Source organism: Canis lupus, chromosome 24, assembly GCF_011100685.1.
Source record: "Canis lupus familiaris isolate Mischka breed German Shepherd chromosome 24, alternate assembly UU_Cfam_GSD_1.0, whole genome shotgun sequence".
Taxonomy (NCBI): domain Eukaryota; kingdom Metazoa; phylum Chordata; class Mammalia; order Carnivora; family Canidae; genus Canis; species Canis lupus.
This window is the reverse complement of record NC_049245.1, coordinates 17806541-17832765: the sequence shown is the minus strand read 5'-3', so window position 1 is coordinate 17832765 and position 26225 is coordinate 17806541. Positions and strand designations below refer to the sequence as shown.

The 26225-nt window shown below is 45.3% G+C and overlaps 1 protein-coding gene across 4 annotated transcripts in view; it reads right to left on the bottom strand.

The window, feature by feature from the left end:
• The window catches only part of RNF24 (ring finger protein 24), an 80713-nt gene extending 79006 nt beyond the window's left edge, over window positions 1-1707 (bottom strand). For 3 of the 4 annotated variants that reach the window (XR_005377651.1, XM_038571704.1, XM_038571706.1), the window contains exon 1: window positions 1577-1707. The gene's annotated coding sequence lies outside the window, so the exon portion shown is untranslated. The remainder of the gene's footprint in view (window positions 1-1576) is intronic. The other variant, XM_038571705.1, reaches the window with a different exon arrangement.
• Between the last annotated feature and the right edge of the window lie 24518 nt (window positions 1708-26225).

Sequence of the window (26225 nt, the reverse complement as noted above, 5' to 3'; positions counted from 1 at the left end):
TCCCACATCGGGGTCCCTGCATGGAGCCTGCTTCTCCCTCTGCCTGTGTCTCTGCTTCTCTTCTGTCTCTCATGAATAAATAAAATCTTTAAAAAAAATTAAAAAAAAATTAAATCTGGTCTAAAAAGAGAAAAAGGTCCAAATGAAATACCACAGAATAACTGGTACTATTACAAATGCCTCCTTTTAATTGGTCTGCATCAACTGTAACTCTTCATAACTTTATCAAGCCAACAAACTCAGGCAGTCCAACCCCTGGAACCAAAGTCTGTGGGAACCTGCAGAGCTTCCTTCTCTCTCGGGGATGAGGACAAGGATAAAAGGTGTTCTGTTTTCCAGTAGTCCTGTAAGAGGAGCCATTGAGCTGGGCCACACAACCAGACAACAGAGCACAGGAAAATTTAGATCAAAGCAAGGACGCATGCCAGGGTAATATGCAATAAAACCCTTTGCCAAAGCACTCAGAAGAAAAAAGCAAGGAGGTGGAGAGAACCTGCTGGACCACCTTCTTAACACAGGGAGACGGAGAAACAAAATCTGCTTCTACTGAGGAGCTGAGAAGACAGCGTCCTAGATACATCGGAGTATTTCAGTAGACGTGTATATGGGCAAATGGACATATTACCAATGAACTAAACCCAGAAAGCAGTGTCCTGTATGTTCTGGAGTATTCCCCCCACACACACACATATATTACCTAAACCCCAAAAAGTAAAGTGTTCTAGGTATACAGATATATTGAGAATACGAATTTCCAACGAACACATAAAAACAGTCATTTTCAATCAACAAGACGCACTGGTTTTACAGTAAGAAACAAAATATTGTTTGAAAGAATATCAGGGACAGAATTGGGTGAAGGTCTGATAAAGTAATATCTCTTTTTCTTCATATCCTTTTTAATGATCTCGGATTCTGTCATATCATAGGGGAGGACGGACGGACACACACACACAATTAGGTCTCCGGAAACAAAGGAGGGTCCTTAATTCCCCGGTGTGGGGACGCACACACGCCCCCCGCCCACTGATAGGGGCCCCCACCTGACTTTAACGAGCAAGCTGAGGCGGTAGGTCTCACCCCAGCCCACAGCCCTCCTCAGTGACAAACGGGCACGAGACAAACGCCACAAAGAAAGGGGAGGGGCAGGTGGGGACCAGGAAAACACTGCCACGCCGCGCCCCCCAAGGCGCGTTCTCCACCGCAGCGCGGAGGCAGCCGGCCTCGCCATCCTCGTCCTCGCCTCCCCAGCCCGGGGGCCGACGCCGGGCACGGGCGCGCGGGGCGCCGCGAGCCTTCCCTCTGTGACCTCCCGGTGACAGCCGCGCGCCGCCCTTTGTGAGGGACCGAGCCTCCGGTCCGGGTGGACTCCCCCTTCCGCGTCCCTCCCGGCCTGGGCCGCGGCCCCACCCCTCCTCGTCCCCGCCGAAACGCCCGGAGTGTGAATGGGGGAGGCCGGCGCGGGCCCACGGTCTCCTCAGCATCCCAAGCCCGGAGCCGCCGGGTCCCCTAAGCCTCAGGCGGGGGGGTGGGGGGGCAAGTGCCCCCGGCGCCCCGCCCTCGCACCCTCACTTACTCGGGCGCGCCGGCTGTGGCGGCGGGCGTGCGGGACCGTCAGCGCCGGGCGGCAGAAGGAAGGCGGCGGAGGGCGAGCGTCGCTCGGGACCGAGCGCGGCTGAGGTGGCGGCGGCGGACTGCGCTCGGCGGCCCCCGACGAGGGGCGGGCCCGGCGGGGGAGGGGCGGGCGCCGCGCCTCTCATTCATGCAGCGGGGGCGGGGTGAGGGACCCGGATGCCCGGGCAGCTCCCGCCCACCCAGCTGAGGGTGCCGTGCCTTCAGAGTCTGCAGTGCGCAGGCGCGGCGCTCGGTGGCCGGCCTGGTTCCGCCCCGCCCCCTGGGGGTGGGGGAACGATTCCACCCGCTGAGCTGCCGCGGTGAGAGGACTCCCTCGTCTGCTTAGTACTTTGACATGTATATGAACATTTTTTTTTTTTTAAGTGAGAGTCTGGGACGCTACCTCCGTCCTAGAACCCAGCCTCCCAATCTCCGAGGGTACAGGGATGCCCATTATATTAGTTTGACGGAAAGACCGTACGTGCCGCCCCCATCCTCCATCTGTCTCTCCAGCAGCAGGTCCTCTCCGCTGAACGCTGGCACCACAGCGGTAGATGAGACCCGGAATCCACCCAGAAGGTGGAGAGAAGCGTGTGCAAGAAACAGCGCATTACATTGTTTATTTGCATTCACCTGGCAGCCTCCAGCTCTCATTCCACAGGGCAGGCAAGAAATTGACCTTGATTTCTCTAAAATCAAGGCCTAGGGTTTTGCAGCTCCAAGGACCTGTAGAGGCCTCTCATCCTTGGTAGGCAGTGTGTTCTGTGGAGACACCCTCCTGGTCTTAGCCCTTCAGCTCTGCCACTCGTAGGCCATGGAAATCTTTGGTGATGCTGGGAGCCTGCAGGAGGCCTTACAGCCTTCCCTTCTGAAGTTCCTCAGTTGAGTGTGAGGGACAGCTTAGTCTCCATGTCCCCCTCTGAGGTTTTCCTTCTTTTCCTACCTTCCAGGCTTCCCTCACGTTAACCATAAGCAACTCAATGGCTTAAATTTGGGACACAGAGTTATCACGGAAAGTGCCTGTAGACAAATTACTTCTGCTTTAGCAAACTGTAAGTCTCCAAGGCAAACCATGAGCTTTGGTAAACCATAAGCCTCCAAGGCAAAAGGGAAATAAAGACAGAAACATCAGTGAACACCTTAACAAGTTATCCAGTTGTTACAGTTGCCCAAAGTTGGAGAGATGTTTGGAGGCACATGCTCTGTAGAGTGTGGCAAAAGGAAGGATGTGGGAGACCCACTCTTCCTCTAAAGCTGGGCTGTCAACACCTACCCCCAGCCTTTCAAGCCAAGAACCTCAGGGGCCCTTTCTTTCTCTCCTTTCCCTTCTAGGTCTCAATGGGAGCTGTTGTCAGAAGGGCCTTCCCAGCTCTGATTTGCTGATACCTGTCACTCTGTCTAAACCAGGCCTCCTGGTCTCTCTCCTGGCCCATTGATACTCATGCAAATCAATTCTCAGGATGTGCAGATCTGCCCATGTTACCGTCTTTTTCTAAAGTGCCCCACTTAGTACTTTGACCCTTATTTTCCAGGCACTTCCAGAACAGTACCATAGTGTTTCACCCTTGGTGCCTGTGTTCATGATGTTCTCTTTGCTAGGGAAGCAAAACTTCTCGAGGAACACTCAAGAGTCATTTTTTAAAATGAAGTCTTCCTTCCTTTCCCCACCTTGTTGACAGACTTTCTTTTGGAATCCTCCTGAGTCCTGTACCCAAGTCCCTCTCAGACCTATGCACACTTAGGATTCATAGTCATTTGCTAGTATTTTCCTCCCTCAGCAAAATGTGAGCCTTCCAACAGTGGGAACAATGTCTCCTCGAGATCTAGCAGGTGATTGGCAAACAATTAGGGAGCAATGGTTGCTGGGGGAGGTGATGTTCCCTGGTGGGCCAGGGAGATTCCACAGGGGTAAGAAAAGCTGAACTCTCTTTTCTTTCTCCCTCCCTTCTTGTGGCTTCCTTAACTGCCTTGTGTTAGGAAACCTGTTTTGTTTGTTTAAAAAGCTTAGCTAGAAATTCTCTAGTCCAAGCCGGCTGTAGGCTGGAGGGTGGAGTGGTTTTTAGCTTCAGGTCCTTTGTCCTTATGAAACTCAGGAGAGAAAGAGAGAGCGAGTAGTGGATTGTTCTTTGTTCCTCTTGGGAGAGAAGTCAGACTTTTTGGTGGTCTGGTCTCCAGCTGGAGATTCACAAGATGATCCATGATCCTATCTGCCTACTAATACAGAAGACTCTACATCCCTATCACTATACCCACCTAGGCAAAACACATGTGGGGGTGGAGTGTGGGCACATTAAGAAAGATCTGGGCAATCAGGGGGTACCCTCAAACAGCAGACATCCAGAACTTGAAGTAGTAGTGGCTTTCTCAGCTGACATGGGCCCTTGTTCCTTGTGGTAGAGGAATGGGAAAGGCTTCACTGTTTAGAACTTCGGAGGATAGCTCTCTCTTTCCTCTTCCCTCAGCCCTCTCGTCCTTTTCCTACATTATACTTCATTTAAAGCATTTCCTCACTTCAACCCCATGACTCAGAAAACTGCCCTTACCTACATGGTCAAAAGTGTTTCAAGACTCCTCTACCTTCTGGAAAATAAATAACATTGAATTTTAAATCCAGTGTTAGTGACCAATTTTGGAACAGTAATTTTCTGGATGGTAACTGTTATGGGAGCAAGGGCTGCTTCTAGTCATCTTGGATCAACACAAGTTTGCCAAATGACTATATGATGAATAAAAGCAAAAGTCTGGGATCCCTGGGTGGCTCAGCGGTTTGGTGCCTGCCTTCAGCCCAGGGCATGATCCTGGGGTCCCGGGATCGAGTCCTACGTCGGGCTTCTGGCATGGAGCCCGCTTCTCCCTCTGCCTGTGTCTCTGCCTCTCTCTCTCTCTCTCTCTCTCTCTCTCTCTATGTCTATCATGAATAAATAAATAAATCTTAAAAAAAAAAAGCAAAAGTCAGTCAAAGAGAAGCTAGAAATCAAAGGTTGTCTGTCCTCAGCCCAACCCCTCTGCCCATCATCTCCTCTTGGTGAGGACTATTCATCTGTTGAGTGATGGGCACTATTCCAGAAAAACATTCCTCATATTGGCCAATGATTTGGCTGCTTAGCTATCTAGACCTCTGAATGACCCTTTCAAGGGCTGGACCAATCAATGCTTTGACCCTTTGCACTGGGTCAGCAGAGGAGTCTCACCCTTTCTGTGAGAGCCTGAGGCATGCTCCTGTGTTCCCTGAACCTCTTCATTTGAGAATTCCAGTCTCCTACTGGGCCTCCTCCTCCAAGAACCCTCCCAGTAGCACATGTGGATGTGACCCTGCCCATAGAGCCCTGAATTGCTTCTTGATGCAGGATGTGTGTACACAACTGTGAAACAGTGCAAGTGTGGGAGGAAGTGGAGACTTTTATGGGCAAGGTAGTTTTGGGTAAGACTGCATCCACCCTCAGAAACAGAAGTCATAGATTCTGTCCTCAGCCACCAGCAATCCATGCTGCCTTTCTGGCCCCCACAGGCCCAATCACTCAAACAGAACTCAGAGCCCTGAAAATATAAATGTGTTCAGGATCCCAGCCAAGAGTTACCTGAGACTAGCTTCAGATGGAGGAAGTGAAGGTGCAATTTTCCAGGGGGTGGTGCAGCCTGCTCAGACTAACTCTTGGATTAGAGTACACCTGTCTTAGTGTGGATTCTCCCCAAAAGAGGTCCAAGACAAGGGCTGGGATGCAGGTAATTCACTTAGAAAGTAACCACAGGAAACAAGACTGAAGAAATGGGAAAGCAGGATATGGAAAGGAGAAAAGCCAATACCAACGTGGGCTGATGAGCCTGTTATTGGCATGGGCAACAGTGTTTCCATCCTGCTGGCAACTCAGAGAAACCTTGTGGCACAGTCCTCTCAAATGATGAGGAGAGTGGAATATTTATCTACTGACTTTCATCTTCCTGTTGCTTCTAGATGACCATGATGGAACTTTCTGATTATGGCTGTGCAGCAAGGCAAGCTACCTAGCTCAGCTTTTCCTGCCTCTGCCACTACCACCACCGTCAGAATCCCACCATCACCATATTCCTGCCCTTCTTGAGTTCTCTTACCCAATTGTATCACTACTTTTTCTCTTTGTTCTGAGGTCTGAGCTTGTAAGAGGAAGTGAAGTAGGGTGATCACTTTGCCCACAAAGTGTTCTAGGAAAAAGGAACTATAGTTGTTCTTCCCCCATCTGAACCTATCCAGTCTACCCATACAGCTCTCTACCATCATCACCTCATCCCAAATCAAGGGACAGGAAAGAAAGAGAGGGAGCAAGAAAGCAGGCAGGTTTTTTGGAATGACTTCTGGCATCACAGAGTCATAGAAGAAGAGCTAGAAGGAATGAACTATCTCCTTAGAAAGATGAGACTCAGTATCTTTTGCTTCTCCTGCTGCTGTAGCACCTCCTATAAGCAGGCTTCCCTGGTTTATCTTGTCTTGCCACCCTTCTAACCCATATGATCATAATTGGGACTCAGTCCCTCATGCCCACTGAAGGCTTGGAGACAGGCAAAGACCATGACTGGGGCAAGAACCTTGAACTCTGTGGTGGAGTTTGTCCTCCACCATGGGGCACAACTTCCATCACCGGCCTGTGGCTCCCTTACAGAGAGTTCTCACCTGCCTGTCTGTCATCCAAAGAAGGACACCAGAAGAGCAATGCTGGGAGGCAATATGTTTGAGCAATACCACCAGAGGCTTCTTTCCCCACCCCACCCCCCCTTGGTTAAGATGGTGAAATGACCCTACACATCTACTTTTGCTCCTCCCTGAAACATCCTAAAACTATTCTAGAGGGATTTTTTTTTTAAAGAGAAGGACAGAGAATAGAAGGGGGAACCATGGCAAAAAGAATTTTGTAAGCTGGAAAACAGATGGATGAGTGGTGATTGACTTAGCAGACTCAAGAAAGCAAAAAACCAGGAAAAGCTAAGAACAGCCCGTTTTTCACAGCAAAATCCTAAAAGCAAAACAAAACAAAACAAAACAAAAACTCAAAAAACCAAACAAACAAAAAAGGAATTGGTGTCCTGGGTAGCTCTGGAATGGAGCAAGCTGCAATAGCTCTGGAATGGAGCAAGCTGCAATCAGAAAAACCAGATGAAAGGTGACTGGAAAGCATTTAAAGTCCTGGTTCCCTTCTACCTCCCTCCGTGCTGTAGAGCCCCAACTCCCAATGGGCAGATGGCTAGAGATGTAGTTTCCAGGGAGGGTAGAACAGGTCTCTGGATTGCATGCACCAGGATGGCTTCAAACAAAGGTTTCATGTGAAGAACGGGCATGAAGTGCATATTTACTCACCGCATATAGATTCTCAGCTTTCTTTTTTGCTCACTTACCAAATCCCTTGCAGCCACACTCCACCCCTTGTCTCTGGAATTCTGATCAGCCCCAAAGGAAAGAACTAAGGATACTGACATTAGAATTTCCAATAAATGACAACCCATTGCTCCCTATGGTGAACCTCTGACTTGACAAGTCTGACTACCACACTTTTAATAAGCTTTTGAAAGGTCTTTAGTCTTAATCAAGAGCAGACAGCCAAAGATCATGTGCTAGGTTCCCTAGAAACAGAATGGAAATGAAGATTCAGGAGCACGTGATGTATTGAGAGGTGGGCTCTCAGGAGAAGCCTTCCCCATGCCTCATGTCTCACCTCCTCCAGAAGTGGCTGAGCCAAGGGTGTGGTCTTGGCCTCAGTCTGATCCCACAGAGAGCCCTGGAGTATGAATTGCACCACAAGATTGATTTCACCATGAAGTAAGAGGGCTGTTTTGTGCCACACACTAATCAATCATTGATTGTGGGCTGCCAGGGAGGAGGCCAATCTCCCAGGCAAGGCAGCTCCTGGCTGAGGTCAATTCTCTAGAGAAGGGGGCAGCTCTGATCCATTAGTAACCAACACTCCCAGCAGCTGGGGTATTGGGTAGGACACCGTAACATCTGCTACAGGTTACCAGATATCTGAGGAAAATGGCTAACAGCAAGAGAAGGAACAAATAATACAAACAAATAAGCAAGCAAATTAAAAACAAAAATAAACATTAAAAAAAGTCACTGGGAAGAAACCAGGACTTGTTCTCAAGGGTAAGAGGGTAAGAGATGATACATGAAACAGCATAAGAGACTGTTTTAGAAGACAGAAAACAAAAATCAGCTTTTAAAACAAACATGATAGCGGAAATGAAAAACTCAGTATTTCCCAGAAATAGATCCAAAAGACTGAAAACAATGAAAAATAGGAAATAAAAGAGGAATGCAAGAGGAATAGTCCAGAAGGTTTAACATCTGAATACCAGGCATTCCAGAGAGGGGAGGAAATCACTAAGGAGATAATTCGAGGAAAATTTTCCCAAACTGAAAAAAACAAATTTCCGGATTGAAAGGGTTCATTGTGTGCCTAGACCATTGCATAAAATTGGCCCAACCAATACACATACTTGTGAAATTTCAGAACCCTGGGGACAAACTCACAAGCTTGAATAAAGAAAAGTCATATGCCAAGTCTCAAGAATCAGAGTGGCTTCAGACTTCTCTTCACTGGAACTGCTCCAGAAACACTGAAAAGTAGAATACTAGAGTAATATCTTTCTAATTCTAAAGGAAATTTGTTTACAATCTAGAATTCTATACCCGCCCAACCTGTCAACCAAGAACTAAGTAGAATAAAGACTTTCAGATATGCAGTCTCATGCTTTCTTTACTTGGAAGTAACTAAAAGATGTACCCTACCAAAATGAGGGAGTAAACCAAATAGAATGACAGAATACAGGAAGAAGGAGATCCAACATGGTGGGGAAGTCTGGGAATCCCTGTGAGGCTGAGATAGTGTGAATGTTGGAGGACTGCTGCACAGGACTCAAGACACAGATATATTAAATATTGTCATTCCCAAGATGACCACTGACAATGTACCACTTTATAACAAATTTTTCTTCAAGGTATGGTCTTTTGGCTAAATGACAGAGACCCCACTTATGATTGGAAAGAGCTCTTGCCAATACTGTTGAAACTTGGTATTTAGTCCTGGGTTTGTCTTGAAGTAGCTGTGCTACTTCACAGGAAAGGGAAAGTCTCTTTCCCTTCCTGGACTTCTAGATCATCCTCTGTCAACGTCAGGAAAGGGCATGTGTCTTGAATGCGCAAGAATTCCACGTGTCTTTAAGGCTATCTGTGCCTCTGTGAAATTTATTCTTCATGATATACAGTTCTATGAGTCTTGAAAATTACATAGTTATGTAACCACCTCCACAGTCATGTTACAAAACAGTTCCATCACCCTAAAAAAATGCTCTCATGCTACTGCTTTGTAGTCAATCCATTTCCCCTCCCCTTAGCCCTGGAAACCATCTATTCTCTACTTATAGTCTTATCTTTCCTTTATAATAGACATGGAATCATACAGTATAAAGTCTTTTGAGTCCAGCTTCTTTCATTTAACATAATGCATTTAGTTTTATACACTAGCCAGAAATTACTACTAATCTTGTTTTCAGTTCTCCCCCAGATTTTGGAGCCTGATGTGGGACTTGATCTCAGGACCCTGGGATCATGACCTGAACCAAAGGAGACACCCAACCACTGAGCACCCAGGTGCAGCTAAATTAATTTCTTATTTTTAGATAATTATAGATTCACATGAAATTGTAAGTAATAATACAGAAAGATCCTTGTACCCCTCATTCAGTTTCCTCCAAAGGTAACATCTTGTATAACTATAGCACAATAGTAGAGCCAGGAAATTGACCTTTATGCAATATACCAATCTTACTCAGTTTTCTCCAGTTCTACAGACAGGTATGTGTATGTATTTCATTTTATGAAATTTATCACAAATGTTGATTCATGTAATCACCACAATAGTTGAATTTTACCACCACAAGGATCCCTTGTGCTGCCCTTCTAAATCATACCCATATCCTTGCCACCCCACTCCACTCTATGCTGTCCCTAAATCCTACTACTAGATTCTCCATCTGTATAATTTTGTTATCTCAAAATGTTATATAAATGAAATTATACAATGTGATGCCTTTGGGATTAGCTTTACTTACATGTAATAATTCCCTGGAGGTTCATCCAAATTGTGTGTATCAATAGTTCATTACTTTTTATTGCTGAGCAGTATTCCATAGTTTAACCATTTGCCCACTGAAAGATTCTCGATTTTTTTTCTTTCTTTCTTTCTTTCTTTCTTTCTTTCTTTCTTTCTTTCTGTCTTTCTTTCTTTCTTCTTTTTCTTTCTTTCTTTCTTTTTTTTAATCTTATTTATTTATTCATGAGAGACACAGAGAGAAGGCAGAGACACAGGCAGAGGGAGAAGCAGGCTCCTCACAGGGAGCCCCATGCGGGACTCGATCCTGGAACTCCTGGATCACGCCCTGAGCAGAAGCCCAACTGCTGAGTTGGTCCCATCTTGATTGTTTCTAACTTTGGCTCTTATGAATAGTCAAAACAATGCAATGTCTGATGAAACTGCCAAATTGTTTTCTAGAGTGGCTGTACTATTTGATATTCCCACCATAATGTAGAAGTGATCCAAATTCTCTGCATTCTCACCAGCATTTTGTTTGTCACAATTTTTTATTTTAGCCATTCTGGTAGATGTGTAGTGATATCTCATTGTAGCTAATGAGATGTTGAACTTTGTGTTTTGTTTTGTTTTGTTTTTTTCATTTCCCCAGTGGCTAATGATGTTGAACACATTTCCCCAGTGGTTAATGATGTCGAACATTTTTTTCATGTGCTTATTAACTATCTGTAGAACCTCTTTGGTAAAACGCTTAGTTAATCTTTTGCTCATTTTCTAACTGTATTATTTGTGGGGTTTTTGTTTGGTTTTGATTTTTTACTGTTGACTTTTCAGGGTTCTTTATATATTCTAGATAGTAGTCTCCTGTTGGATATGTGATTTTAAAATATTTTCTCCCAGTCTGTGGCTTTTATTTCCATCCTCTTAAGATCCTTCATCAAGCAAAAGTTTTTGATTTTGATGAAGCCCAATTTATCAAATATTCCGTTTATGGATTGTGCTTTTGGTGTCAAGTTATGAACTCTAGCAGGCCTTGGATCCTAAATATTTTCTCCTAAGTTTTTTTCTAAACTTTTACATTTTACATTTAAGTCCATGATTCATTTTTTTTCCATGATTCATTTTGAATTAATTTTTGTATAAGGTGTTATATTTACGTTGAGTTTTGTTGTTATTTGCCTTTGGATGTCAAATTGTTGCAGCACCATTCATTGAAAAGGCTATCCTTCCTCTGTTGAATTGTTTTTGTACCTTTGTAAAAAATCAGTTGGGCATATTTCCATTCATATATACATGCCTAATCCTTGTGCCAATACCACAAAGTCTGGGTTACTATAGCTATATAATAACTCTCTAAATGGGGTAGACTGATTCCTCTTTATTTTTCTTCTTTTACATAGTTATTTTATCTATTCTGTGCCCTATGCCTTTCCATATAAATTTTATTTTACTTTTGCCTAGGTTCATTGAGATATAATTGACTTATTACATTGTGTAAATTTAAGGTGTAAACATAGTGATTTCATATATGTATATATTGCAAAATGATTACCGCAGGAAGATTAGTTAACACATCTATAACCTCACATAGTTAGGATACTTTTTGAAAAGATTTTAAAATTTATTTTAGAGAGAGAAAGAGAGAATGCGTGTAGGGGCAGGGGTGAGGGGCAGGAAGAGCGGGAGACAGAGAGAATCTTGAACAGATTCCATGATGATCTTGAGCCTGACACAGGGTTCATTCAATCTCATACCTTGAGATCATGCCTTGAGCAGAAACCAAGAGTTGGGAGCTTAACTGATTGAGTCACTCAGGCACCCCTTTAATATTTTGTATGTGTGGTGAGAACTTTTAAAATCTATTATCTTAGTAGCTTCTGAATATACAGTACAGTGTTGTTAACTATAGTCTCACCATGCTGTACATTAGACCCCCAGAACGTATTCATCTAATAACTCTCACTTTCTCTTCCTTTGCCTACTCACCTTCTCCTTTTTCTTTTTCTAGTCTTTTTCTGGTTTTGGTATCAGAATAACATTAGCCTCACTAAATGAGTTGGAAAATGTTCCCACTTCTATTTTCTGGAAGAGATGGTATAAATTGTTTGTTGGAATTTTAATGTTTGTTGGAATTCCCATATGGACCTGGAGATTTCTTTTGAAGGAGTTTTTAGATTATAGATTCAGTTTCTTTAATGGTTTTAGGATTACTCAGATTATCTACTTCATCTTGATTGAAATTTGGTAGCCAGGTAGGTTGAAATTGGTTTATTTCTTTTAAATTGTTCAATTCATGAACATAAATCTTTTACCAGCATTCCCCTCATTATCTTCTTAATGGATTCAGGAATGAAGTGAAATCCTGTTTCATTCCTGAAACTGGTAATACTTGTCTTCTCTCTTCTTTTCTTAAAGTTCATAAACTTCATTAATTTCGTCAAAGAACTAGCTTCTTGTTTCAATGATTTTCTCTATTGTTTTCTTGTTTTTCAGTTTAATTGATTTTTGCTCTTTATTATTTCATTATTTCAGCCTCATTTGGGTTTATTTGGCTGTCCTTTTTTCCAATTTCTCGAGGTAGGAGCTTAGATTATTGATTTGAGGCTTTTTCTCTTTTCTAATATAAGCCTTTAGTGCTTTAAATGTCCCATTCAACACTGCTTTAGTTGAATCCCACAAATTTTGATGTGTGTGTTTTCATTTTAATTTAGTTCAACTTAAAAATAATGTCCCTGGAGACCTCTTTGACCCATGGATTATTTAGATGTGTGGTCAGCTTCTAAATTTTGGAGCTTTTAATGTTGTCATTCCAGTATTGATTTTTTGCTTTGATCCCATTATGGTCAGAGACCATACTTTGTATGTATGTTTTCAATTATTTTAAATTAGTTGAGGTTTGTTTTATGGTCCCAGATACGGTTTATCTTGGTGAACATCCTATGAATTCTTGAAAGGAATGTATGTTTTGCTATTGCTGGGTGCAGAACCCCTTAGAGCCTTAGGATATGTTGCTAGTTGGTGACGTTGAGTTTTTTTCTATCTTTATGGATTTTCTAAAAGTTTTATCGCTTGCTGAGAATGGGCTTGAAGTCTCTATTTGGCATTGTGAGTTTGTCTATTTCTTTCTACAATGCTATCAGTTTTTGCATCATATATTTTGAAGCTCTTTTTAGCATGTACAGATTTAGGATCCTCGTGCTTTCCTTTTGGATGGATCTTTTTATTTTTATGTGGTGTTACTCTTTGTCTCTAGCAGGAGAAAGTATTATCCCTATTTACAGATGAAGAAACTGAGGTGCAAAAGAATTTACAATTAGGTCTAAAATGCAGGAAGTCAAAAATCCCCACAAGGCAAACCCTATAGTAATAACAGTTGCAGGCAAGATCTATTGATGATTGTAAAAATTAGGTGAAAATTTGATGAGAAACAAAATCTCCTCAGCATGCCTATTAATTATAAAGGGAAAATATTGACATGGAGAAACCCTGCAGACACCACTATAACCAAGGGATCAAAGTTAAGATCACGAGTAATAGTCATATTGACATTACATACCTCTGACATGATGAGCTGAGAAGGGCACAGTATTGCTTCTTGCCTCACTCTAATCATGATAAAACACCAGACAAACCCAAAGTGAGAGACAGGTTACAGAATCCCACAGAGGTGCCTGGATTAGAAACCAGAGCCCCTACCCTTTCTACTTTAGTCAAGAAAGATGTGGAAGCCAACGATATGGGGGTGCCTCCTCTTTGAGGGAAGATGCACTGCTGGCTGGACAGTTACCCACCTCACTGCTTGGAACTCAGTAGTTTAGTGTGCTCTGTGGCTAAAATCCACATCTCTTTGCTGGAGCACTTTTTTTAAAGCATGGAGGTGGCTCCGTGTGTGTACCCAGAGATTAAAACATTCTCCCACCCCCCCGTATAGCCCTCAACCAATAACTGATGGGAAGCAGATGCATCACACTCTAGCTCCCTTTCCCTTCTAGGGTGGGGAGTAGGGCATGTTCTTCATTGGCTCCCAGAATTCCTCTGTGGGATGGAACTCTAGTTGCTTGTATTGGTAACTGGTTGGTAAGGTACCCTTAGGGGCTGCCTTCCCCCTCCCTGTCTCACTTCCCCACTCCCTTAACAATATTTCTTAGCATCACCTCTCAAACTACTTGGATCCAATTTTTTGTCTGTAAGTCTGCTTCTGGGGAACCTAAATGAAGCCATCTGCTAATGGGTGCCATTGTCCTTCAGTCATATAGAGATTGCAGCCAGCAAAGGCATCATGCTAGGGCAGTACCGAACAAGGCGACGGTAAACAGCTACTCAGGCAGAACACTATACAACTACCCAGAGCTGGGCAAATTGGTTTCCTATTGCTGCATAACAAAGTAGCTTAAAATGCCACACATTTGTTATCTTGTAGTTCTGGAGATTAGAAGTCCAAAAGGGGTTTCACTGCCCTAAAATCAAGGTTTGGGCTGCTGTGTTCCCTCTGGAGGTTCTATCTAGGAAATGATCTGTTTCCTTGCCTCTTTCCAGTTCTTGAGGCTTCCGGTATTCCTTGGCTTGTGCCCGCCCCCTCTATCTTTTAAGTCATTAGTGTAATAGCTTAAAATTTCTTTATTTTTCTCTCCTCTGTTTTTTCTTTTTTTTTTAATTTTATTTATTTATTCATGAGAGAGACAGAGGCAGAGCAGAGGAAGAAGCAGGCTCCCTGCAGGGAGCCCAATGTAGGACTTCATCCCAGGACCCTGGAATCACGACCCAAGCCAAAGCAGACACTCAACCACTAAGCCACCCAGGTGCCCCTCTTTTTTATTTTTAAAATATTATTTATTTTGAGACACAGAGAGAGAGAAAGTGAGAGCATGAGCATGGAGCGTGGTGTGTGGAGAGGGAGAGGGTAGGAGAGAATTTCAAGTGGATTCTGCTGAGCACAGAGCCTGACTAGAGGCTCAATCTCAGGACCCTGAGATCATGACCTGTGCTGAAACCAAGAGTTGGATGCTCAGCCAACTGAGCCACCCAGGTCCTCTATTTCTATCATCATATATCTGACTCTCCTGTCTCTTTCCTTTATAAGGACCCTTGTGATTACATTGGGCCCAGCCTGGATAATCCAGGATAATCTCCCCCATCTCAAGATCCTTGATTTAATCACACCACAAAGACCATTATGCCATAGAAAGTAACATATTCACAGGTTCTGAGAATTAAGACAGGAACATCTTGGTGGGCCATTATTCTACCTACCATAGCACCCATGGTCAAGAGTCTAGAATGAAGAGGCCATGAGATGACAATACTTCTCCAGAGGAAGTCAGCACTGTGAGGGAGAGAAAGGTGGCAAAAAGAGGCTATTAAATGAAATGGAGAGATACAAAGAAGACCTATTTCACTGGCTTTATATATAGTACATATTTATAGAGTGTGTGCACGTGTGTGCATACATGATCATGGTGGGGGTGGGTGAGGAAGGGAGCTGGAGGAAGCAAGATGAACATGACAGTGAAAGGGGCCTGGAGGGAACAGGAGGAGGAGTAAGGAGGAGACAGGCAGGGCGGGTCTACTTCTGAGGAAGTGGCCCTGTCTGAGGTGGGGCTGCAGAGAGAGGGAGTGAGGGTGGAGCCCATGGATTTTACAGAGAGAAGTGTTAAAGGCTGCCAAGAATGTGCACATGTGGTAAAAACAGAGGAAGGGAGTGTGGTCTGAGGCTCCAGGCAGAGCAGAGGGTGGGCGGAACCTTCTCATTGCAGAGAGGGAGCAGGCGGGGCTCTGAGACCAGTGAGGGGGAAAGGAAAGAGAAACTAGGTTTGTTATGGGAAATAGGACTGTGGTTTCAGTTGGAAGTGCCTGTGTGTGATGAGTATGAGTGTAGAATTTATTAACTGGCAGGGGAAAATGATATTTGCCACTTCAGGAAAGCATTTTGTCCCCTATTAAAAGTCCTCTGTGCATATAAAATTAGATTAATTTGAGAATTCGTGTAATAAACATTGAACAGGGCACCGGGCAATGTTTGCTGCACGGTGGATACAGTGAGCAAGTGAGGTAAGCGAGTGGATTCGGGGGATCAGTGTGGAAGAAAAGGAAAGACAAGGGTATGGAGGAGGGAGTGACAGAAGCAAAACAGGGGATGATGTGTGTGGTTTTCAGTATCCTCATCATCTGCGGAGGGGGGCTTGTCCAGTTTCCACCCTCTATCCCACCTGACGTGGGAAGTGGCTTTGAAGCATATGTTCCCCACCCTCTTCTTCCTAGGAGCCTTTCCCTCTTTTCTTCCTCCTCTTTCCCTCTCCACATCTTCCTTTGTCCTAGAGCTTCAGAGGACCAGGGCTGGAGGAGACAGTGACCATGGCTTCCTTCTCTTGCTTCTATTTTTAATTCCTACTCTTTGGACCCAATTCAAAAAGCAAAGATGAATAGGGGCTTACTCTGGGCCTGGAATATACAAGATGGAAGACTCCCATGGTCAAGGGCAATTCTGCAGCAAGGAGGCATCTGGGAGCCATTAGCAGCAGCATGCACAGCAGCTGGGCCAGGGGTGTACCAGCCAGCAAAGGGGATCTGTGTGAGGCACCACACAGCGTCCACAAAAATGAGGATGTGGAGTAGCAAATGATCTCATACCCAGCTCAATGGAGTGTAAATTGGTATAGGGCTTTGGAGAGCCATTTGGTAATGTAGAATAGAAAACTCACATGTCCTATGACCCAGCAATTCCACTCTCAGCCATATATCCTAGAGAAATGTTTGCATGTGTAAGAGAATATGAACACAAGTACGTTTGTTGCAGCATAGTCTGGAATAGGGGAAACTGGAAATAAGATGTTCATCTCATATGAAATTGGATACATTCACACAATGGAATGCAGCAGGGTAAAAGGAATAAGAGTTACAAGTATCATTGAAGTGTAAAAAGCATGCTACATAACAACATGCATAATGTTTCAATTTATACAAAGTTTAAAAACATGCAAAATAATATAATGTATTTGTGTGTGTGTGTGTGTGTGTGTGTGTGTGTATCAGTGTAAATGTGCTCAAGAATGGTGAGAGAGTCAACATAGAGTAGCAGGACTTGCAACCAGATTGCTTGGATTTGCATTCTCATTCCATTTCTTACTAGTTATGTAACTTAGAAAGGTTAATTAACCTCAACAGGCTTTACTTTCCTTATATGTAAGATGGGAAATGACAATTATATTAGTCAGCAATTGCTGCACTAATGCTGTATAACAAACAACCCTGAAGCTCAGTGGCTTACAACCATAAGCATTTGTTTTTTATTCACATCTATGGGTTGTCTGTGGTTCTACTGGGCTTGGCTCCAGACTGCGGGTTGGGTTAAGGTATGTTCCACGTGTCTACATCAGTAACTATCCAGGGTGTGTTCTTTTCAAGGCAAAGGTCACAAGTGTATGAGAGAAAAGCGGAAACACATGATGCTTTCCAAAATCTTTGGCTCAGAACAGCATGTTGCTTCCATCCACATTCCATTGGCCAAAGGCAAATCACCAGGCTGATATTAGTGGAGAAGAGGAAGCATGCTCCACTCACAGAGAACCAGAGCAAGGACAGGAGGAGAAGTAACTATGAGCAAATAATAGCATAATAGTGCCTACTTCCTGGGTGCTATTTGGAAAATTAAACAAGTTAATGTATATAAAGGGCTTAGGGCAGGGCCTGGCATGTGGTAGGTGCTATATTCTTGTTAATCAGCAGAATGATGAACTCTGGGAGAAAAGGGAACTTTAACTCTTTTGAATTTCTCTCTTTTTTTTTAGGTCATAAACAAAAAGAGAAAGAGGAAAAGTATTTGTTTTCAGGAGATGGCTTTTGAGATGGGTGAGAATTGGCTAGTCTGTGAAGGCAGTGTTGGTTAGGGACAGACATTCCCATTGATGGGCACGTGACATCTGGAGAGTGGATGACATTGTAGTGAGAAAAAGAGTAGGGGGGAGGGCAGGAGAGCTGCCTAGGGAGTACTGGGGTCTGGACAACTGGAGGAAGAAGAGGAGGATGGAAGACTTGGTTATAGATTCCAAGAGGCCAGGGCTGTGTGGTTTTGCCCATCTCAGTTTTCCAGCATCATGCCTGGCATGTGCTAAACACTCCTAAGGTGCATGGGGAGGGCAGGAAGAAGCCGGGAAGGATACTGCGGTCAGAGAGAATCAGAGAAAAATGAGGAGTCCAGACCCTGAAAGCTGGAGGTGGAGATGGTGGTGGTGGGAGGTGGGCAGCTCACATTGGCTACCATCCTGCTCTGGACCTGGCCTTGCTGTCTGGATCTGGTGTTCCGGAACAGAGAGGACAGACTCCTGTTTCACTTGGTAGGCTTTGTCTCAGCCCCAGCTTATGAGCAGCAGGAGCTGAAAGGCCCCATTTCCGTCTGTCTGCCTGTCCATCTCTTTATTCTGTCACCAGCTTCTCCCCTTTTTCCCTTTTCTTTCCCTCGAGCACCCCCATCATGTCTTCTCTTCAACATCTGTTCCCTGTGGTCCCCACAGCAGAGAGGCCCAGACTGGAAGGAGACCTGGGCCTGGGGCAGTTGAGGCTCTCTGGAGCTGGGAGCTGAGGGAAATGGAATGGAGCCCCTCTTTGTTGTTCCTTCGAGCCTGAAAAGTTCCACCAAGCCTTCATGAAAGGCAGGCAGCCAAAGGCCTCAGGAGAAGGTAGACTCATTTCCTTATAAATAATGTGGTTATGAGGGCGGGAGTTTCACATGTGGCTTTTTGCATAATCAAGTTATCAGGTAGTTAGCCCATTAGAGGGCTCATAAAATCTTTGGCTTCTCTGACTCATGGCACGAAACATCTGTGAGATGAGCCAGCAGAGATGGAGCTCTGAAGATGAGCCTGCCTAGATGGTCTCAGGTGGGGATACTCTCTGGGGTTTATGTCATGAAAATCTAGGCTTTCAAATCAGCCTGAATTCAAGTCCTTACCCTCACTGCTTGCTAGCTGTGTGACCTTGAGCAAATAACTAACCCTCCCTGAACCTTTATTTCATTAGGGCCATGGTGGTTTTGAGGTAGAAAATTGGCCTGAGCAAGTGCAGCTGGCTGCTTTGACAGATTCCCTAAGGAGGGCAGTACCTGGGTGTGGCCACCAATTTCTGGAATCTGATCCTCAGACTTCCCTCAGAAATTTAGAGGTTGGCACTTTGGCAAGTAGACTCACTGTATCAGGTCCCTAGGGCTGCTATTACAAAGTGCCACAAACTGGGTGGCCTTGAAACCAGAGAAAATTATTCTCACAGTTCTAGAAGCTAGAAGTCTGAAATCAAGGTGTCAGCAAGGTCACGCTCCAAGGCTCTAGGGTGTCCTCTTGGGGGTAGAGTAGTCACCATTGTTCCCTTGCCCAAGGTGCTAACTTCTCTGTGGAAGCCAGAGGCAGGGCACAATGACGCATTTGTTGGTCCTGATGACATATGGAAGGGTTGGGAGCCCTCAGTGCAGGAAGAAAGGAAGGAACACTATAGAGTCTAAGCTAATTAGGGAGGATATTTGGGCATCCTCGCATTCCTTTGTGTCCCCTTGAGATGGCCTGAGTCCTCAGCATCCTGGTGAGAACACCAGGAGTGAGTGGGAGCAGCGCACTCTGGCAAGTGCTGCCCCTTCTGGATCTCTTTCTCTCTTCTGGGGATTCACCCCTCTGCTCATGTCTCTACCACTTTAGGCTGGGGAGGGATTGAGTGCACAGAAGCAGGAGGCAGAGCTGGTGGGGACTGGTGGAAGGTCCCTCAGGACCACAGTGCCTACCTGAAGGGGCTGCTTCAGGAGCTGGCTGAGTGGATGCCAGGCCGTTTGGAAGAGTGGGGCTCTGTCTTGATTCCCAAGAGTTAAGCCTCAGAACAAGTGGGGATTTGGAATATCATAAGTTACCTACAAGGACGGTTAGGTGGTATATAGGGCCATGCCCTTGGACAATGCTGTTGAGTCCTGAGCTGCCCATATCCTACTCTCCTTTCTATGTGTAGAAGTCCAGGTTCCCCAGAGAAATGGACCAATTCAATATACATAGAGATACAGAATAGAAGAGGGTGTGGGGGAGAGGTAAGGGGAAGAGGAAAGGACTGGTTCATGAGATTTTGGAGGCTGCTGATAAGGCCAAAATCTGAAGGGTGGGCCACCAGGCTGGAGACCCAGGGAAAAAGATGATGTTACAGTTCCAGTACAAAGGCCATCTGCTGGCAGAACTTCCTCTTGTTCAGGGAAGGTCAGATATTTTCTCTAGTCAGGCCTTCAACTGATTGAACAAGGCCCATCCACATTACCGAAGGTAATCTGCTTTCCTCAAAGCCCACTGATTTGAATGTTTGTATCATCTAAAAGCACCCTCACAGAAATATCCAGAATAATGTTTGGCCAAATATCTGGATGCCCTATGATAAGCCAAGTTGACATATAAAATTAACCTTTCTAAAATGACTTCACCAAGCAATAGGAATGGTAGCTTTTGGTAACTGAGGACTTACTTAGCTTTTATTGGGGGCCTTGTGCTTACTACCCAACACTTACCATGTGTCTGGTAAGTTTTATGTTCCTTTCACAGAGGAGTCAATTGAATCTTGTCCAGTGTAAGAGCAAATGTGGATGACCTGCTTGGATCTCTTTTCCCTGCCAGTGACCCCTTCCTCCAGCTGCTGCCAGGGAGATGGCTAAAAACTGACACCTAAGAGTCTCTCTGGAGGATGGCTTGTCGCTGATGGGATTGCTTTTTATCAGCACCTTCTGGGAACCTACACCCTCCTCTCCTATTGCCACGGCTCCCAACCTCCAGGGATGGACAATGATTAGTTGATATAGGGGTACAAAAGTGTGGCCTACTTACCTCAAAGGGAGACATTGCTGGACCATTTACCCACCAGAGCTCCCTATGGGATCAGTCAGAGGTTAGTCACCAGCTGAGACCCTACTCTTGCTGAACATCTTCTCCTACCTTGTCCTGCCTCCCTCCCTCTCTCCCATTCTCTTGAGATTGTATCCTCAGTAAATCATGTGCCCAAGAATCCCCATCTCAGGTTCTGATTCTAGAGAGTACAATCTAAGATACCTGATAGTGAGGGATTTAAAGCCAGGTCAAGTCGACTTCAAAGATGGCTCACTGAACTCCTGCGTTGTCCATAGCTGGGAGTGGTAAGCTGGCCGGGGTGAATGCATCCTTGAAGGACTCTGGTCTCATCTGAGAAAAAGAGAAGAATCCTAGCTTTTAGTAGGGTGGTGACTCTGTCACACTCCTTCCCTCATTTGCTTATTGTCCCTTGCTGCTGTCTTATTCCATAAAGCCCGGCACCAGCAATGAGCTGCCCAGTTAGGTACCTCCACCAGGCCAGGGAGGGGCAAGTTGAAGTCTAGGCTTGTGGGTAAAGAGAACATGGGTCTCTGGGTCTCATGCCTAAGGCTTCTCAGAGCAGAGGATCACAGCTTTCAATAGCAGGAGGCCAGATGTGCAGTAATAGGAATGTACTGGAAGTCCTGAGTTACAACTTGGGAGTGGGTGTGAGCCAGACCCGGGTGGGCAGGATGCCTAGTCAGCAGGCTCTGGGACTGGGCTGTGGTCCGAGCCCCCATTCACAGCCCCCTGCCTATGGGAATGCTGACTCATCACCCTGGGAAGATCTCTGCTGGATTTTTCCATAACTTAGAGGTTTGGGAGTGCTCCAGTCATGCCTGCTCCAGTTAGAATATTGCCTTCAGCTTTCCTAGGAGGCTTCCAGCTCCAACTCTAAGAGTCAGCTGCTCAAGGATAGCAAATAAGTGAGAACAAGCTGTCCCAGGTAGAGATGAGAGAGTCTGGACCCAAGAAAGTGGAGCCAGAGCCTGGCAGAGAAATTACCGAAGGTACGGTTGGAAAGGGGGGCTCGCTGGACCCCCAAAGAAACTTCCACTCCACCTGGCTGGAGGAGACAACAAAGAAAGGGGTGCCCATTGGCTAAAGGTTGCTGCTTCTTCTTCTTCTTCTTCTTCTTCTTCTTCTTCTTCTTCTTCTTCTTCTTTTTGAGAGAGAATGAGAGAGAGAAAGAGAGAGAGAGAGCGCATATGCATGTGCAGGGAGAGTGGGGGAGGGGAGAAGGAGAGGAAGAGAATCCCAAGCTGACTCCCCGTTGATCTCAGAGTCTGATGTGAGGCTCGATCTCATGACCCTGAGATCATGACCTGAGCCAAAATCAAGAGTCTAACACTTAACTGACTGAGCCACTCAGATACCCCTGGCTGAAGGCTTCTCTTAACAAAAAGAGACATGTTGGGCTCTTCTCTTTTGTTAAAGACCTTTATTACTGCCTTCTCTATGAAAGAATATAGTGTGGGGGTTTTGGTGTCACGTAGACCTGAATAAAAAGCTCTGTTCTATCCTTATAAATTATGTGATGCTGGGAGGTTCACTTAATGTTTCAGAGCCTCAGTTTCTTCATCCAGGAAATGGGTGGCCATGGTCATCAGACAGGCTTGCTGTCTGAGATGGGACAAGTCAGAGGAAGGAAGTAGACCATCAAGAGGCAGAGATAGCTGGATGAAGAATGCTAAGGAAAAATTCCTCCAACTTTACCATGAAGGAGATAATTTGCTTCCAGAGCGAGGGTGGTAGACATAAGGCCACCGCTCACTCACTCCAATGCTCAAGGCAGACATCACTAGGTATATCTGTGAACTGTAACCCCAGATAGAGCCTCAGGTAGCTTCTTTTTTTGATCAGCGGTGGCACTTGAGATAGAACGTATGTGTCATCCTTGCCCTAAGGTCAAGATGGCTTGACAGCCATCACGTAGGAGTCCCTGCGTGAGTATGCAAGGAGGAATTTAAAGGGGAGAAAATTTGTCTTTAAGGTTTCTTCTAGCTAAAATGCCTGGGGATGGAGATGGTTCTGATTGAGCAGCCCAAAGGGTCTATTCTTTTCAGGCAGCTTGTATTACTGGGCAGAGGTCAAGCTTGGTGTGGACCTTCCAGATGACCACTAGTTTGGCAGGACTAGTCTCATCAAAGATGGACTTTTAGGCTTCACTACCCTCAGAAGGAGACCCTGAGACAAAGGAGTGTACAAGTAGTACAAGAGTAAAGTAGCTTATTTGCAAGATGATCCCAGGACCACCTACAGGAAATTCAGGAAGTGAGACAGGGAGGAGAAGGAAGCCTGTGCAAGGTGGATTTTGAAGTAGGTTGTCATTGTAGGTGCCTAGAGCTTACTCCTGCTGAGGAAAGGCTGAGGGACAGTGCAGGGCACACATCTGTGTTACGGCATCCAAGGGGCAAGGGAGCTGGGTTATTTATATGCCAACCCCCACCAGTCATTAGTTGAGAGTGACTAGGGTAGGATGTTAACTCCCTGGTTATAGATGGACAGGGTGGAGTCAAGCAATCAGAGAAAGCTCTCAGGCAAAAAAAAAAAAAAAAAAAAAAGAGAGAGAGAGAGAGAAAGGAAAAAAATCATTGGTACTGGCAGTCAGAAGTGGTAAGAGTCAAAAGCAGTTATCTGCTATTCATGTGGTCTCCAAATCCCACGGAGCTCAAGTGAGTCTATTCATTGAAAATCAGATCAGCCTAACTTTTTCCAGTGTGTAGTTCTCTTTAAAAAGCCAGACTCACCCTGCCCCACTCTGCTCCACCCCCTAGGGGCATAGAATGCATTGTCCCTGGACTGAATGACCAGAACCCTAATGATTAAAATAGTAAATATTTATTTTACATTTACCATAGACCAGGTGCGGTGGTAATTGCTTTATAAAAATGATCTCATTTACTTTCACGACAGCCCCATGAAACAGGTGCTATTGCTTTTTTATTTTTTAGAGAGGAAGGGGGGAGGGGCAAAAGGAGAGGGAGAGAGAATCCTAAGCAGGCTCCATGCCCAGTGCGGAGCCCAATGTGGGGCTTGATCTCACCACTCTGAGATCATGATCTGAGCCAAAATCAAGAGTTGGACACTTAACCGACAGAGCTGCCCTGGCGTCCCCAACAGGTGCTATTATCATCTCTGAAGTTCAGATGTTAAGTAGCTTACCCAAGGTCATATAGACAGTGTTGTGTACTGAATGATTGTGTTCCTCCAAAATTCAGATGTTGAAATCCTTACCCCCTATGCGTATCTCACCTAAGGGGCACTACCCCACAACAGCTCATGCTGCCTGCCCACACTCCACCTACACACCAGGCTGGGCTCCTCCTCACCATTTCCCAAAGCCTCATCCAATCCCTGAGCTTGCGCTGGACACGCACAGGCTGTCAGACTGTGGGCCAAAGTGAGCTAGATCACTGAGGTGGGGAGCAGAGAGAGCCCAAACAATGCCCTTAGCAATCTCTTCAAGAATCCAACATGCAGATAATGAGCTCAGGGTAGGAAGATGCCAGACTTGATTCTCATTTTAGTGCGCACCCTATGCCCTTCTGTGTCTCCTGTTTGGTGCCTATGACAAGGCTGATGATATTGGGGCACTGGGGACATGTGCAAACTAACAAAGCCCTACCCTTGTGGAGCTGACATACTGATGATAGACAGACAGACAACAAACACGTCAACTAGTAAACAGACTGTGTCAAACAGTGGTAAGTGCTCTAGAGACAAATAGAGCTGGTGGGGCAGCCCAGGTGGATCAGTGGTTTAGTGCCACCTTCAGCCCAGGGTGTGATCCTGGAGACCTGGGATGGAGTCCCATGTTGGGCTCCCTGCATGGAGCCTGCTTTTCCCTGTGCCTGTGTCTCTGCCTCTCTCTCTCTCTCTGTGTCTCATGAATAAATAAATAAAATCTTAAAAAATATATAGAGCTGGTAAAGTTGATAGGGCTGAAGGAAGGTAAAGGAGGGAGTCATGTGGACATGAGAGGAAGAGCTTTGCATTCAGGGGAACAGCCAGTGCAAAAGTCCAGAGGCAGGGGGATCCTTAGTGTATTAAAAGAACATGCATGGTGTGACCGAGGAGAAAGGGAAGGGGTAATGACAGGAGAGAAGTGGCAGGGGGAGATCACTGAAGGGCTTGGCAGACATTAGAAGGATATCTGTGGCTTTTGTTTAGAGTGGGGCAGGAGTCATGGGAGATTTTCAAGCAAAGGCAGAACATGGTCTTGCTTAACCTCCACATGGGGCTCTGTGGTGAAATCACCCAGGGATAGGGATTCGGGGTGGAGAGAGAAACAAGGAGAGGGTTTCTGCAGCAAGCCAGGTGATAGGTGATGGTGGTCCAGACTGGCTGGTAGCAGTGGAGGAGATAAGTAGTCAGGTGTTTGGAAGGCATGTATCATGGGATTGCTGATGGCTTGGTTGAAGGATATAGGATTTTTTTTTAAAGATTTATTTATTTATTTATTTATTTATTTATTTATTTATTTATGATAGACATAGAGAGAGAGAGAGAGAGAGAATATGTATGTGAGTGAGAGGAGTGGCAGAGGGAAAGAGAGAGAATTCTCAAGTAGATTCCTTGCTGAGCAGGGAGCCTGACTTGGGGCTTGATCTCATCAACCTGATACCATGACTTGAGCCAAAATCAAGAGTCAAATGGTTAACTGACTGAGCCACCCAGGCGCCTCTTATGATTCCTTTTATTTTATTTTATTTTATTTTATTTTATTATTTTTAAAGATTTATTTATTTACTTATTTATGAGAGAGAGAGAGAGAGACAGGAGGAGGGAGAAGCAGGCTCCATGCCGGGAGCCCAACGTGAGACTCGATCCCAGGACTCCAGAATCGCACCCTGGGCCAAAGGCAGGCGCTAAACTGCTGAGCCACCCAGGGATCCCCTTATGATTCCTTTTAAATGAAGTTAAAAACAGGCTAAACTAAGCTAAGATCAGAACAGTCATTTCCTCTGGGGAGGATGTTGGGATTAACCAGGAGGGGCATATAGGACCTTTCTGGGGTGATGGAAATGTTCTATATTTTGATCTGGGTGGTGGTTTCTCAGTATATAAGCAGGCCTTTAAAATTTATTGAGTGGAATCTTTAAGATGCATGCATTTTACTGTGTGTAAATTAAACTTCAATTTTAAAAAAAGGCACAATGAAGAACAAATGACCTTTGAAGTTAGGGTCTATTTGGAATACCCAGCTCCTTATAACAGATCCTAAAAGGATGGAGTGGTGTGGGGGTACTTCTCACCTTCTTTTGTTGCACCATATTGAAGCCTCCCCTTACACTTGGGGCACCTCACACTGCGGACTTGCTTTCTCCAGCGACGAGAGAGTGCAAATCCAGAAACGAGCTCGGCCTCTCTGGAACGCTTCCCAGAGCTCAGAGTCTGAGATGAGGCCACAGAAAGCAGAAAGCGCAGAGAACACGGCCACAGTCAGAGACAGAGGTGCCAACAGTGGCAGCGCCCAGCCACATTCCTCCAGTGGTCAGTCCTTCTAATCAATCCCATAAGTCACTCTGTAATCTTCTAATAAATCCTTCTTCTGCTTGGGCTACTTTGAGCCATTTTTGTGGTTTGTGATCAAGCGCCCTGCCTGGTAAATGCTGTGTGGAAAGAGCCCAGGGCTGAGTCAGAGAGACCTGGATAGTGTCCTAAGTCACTCTGGTTCATCAAGTCCTGCCACACTGGTGATCAGGCAGCCAGAGGGAGC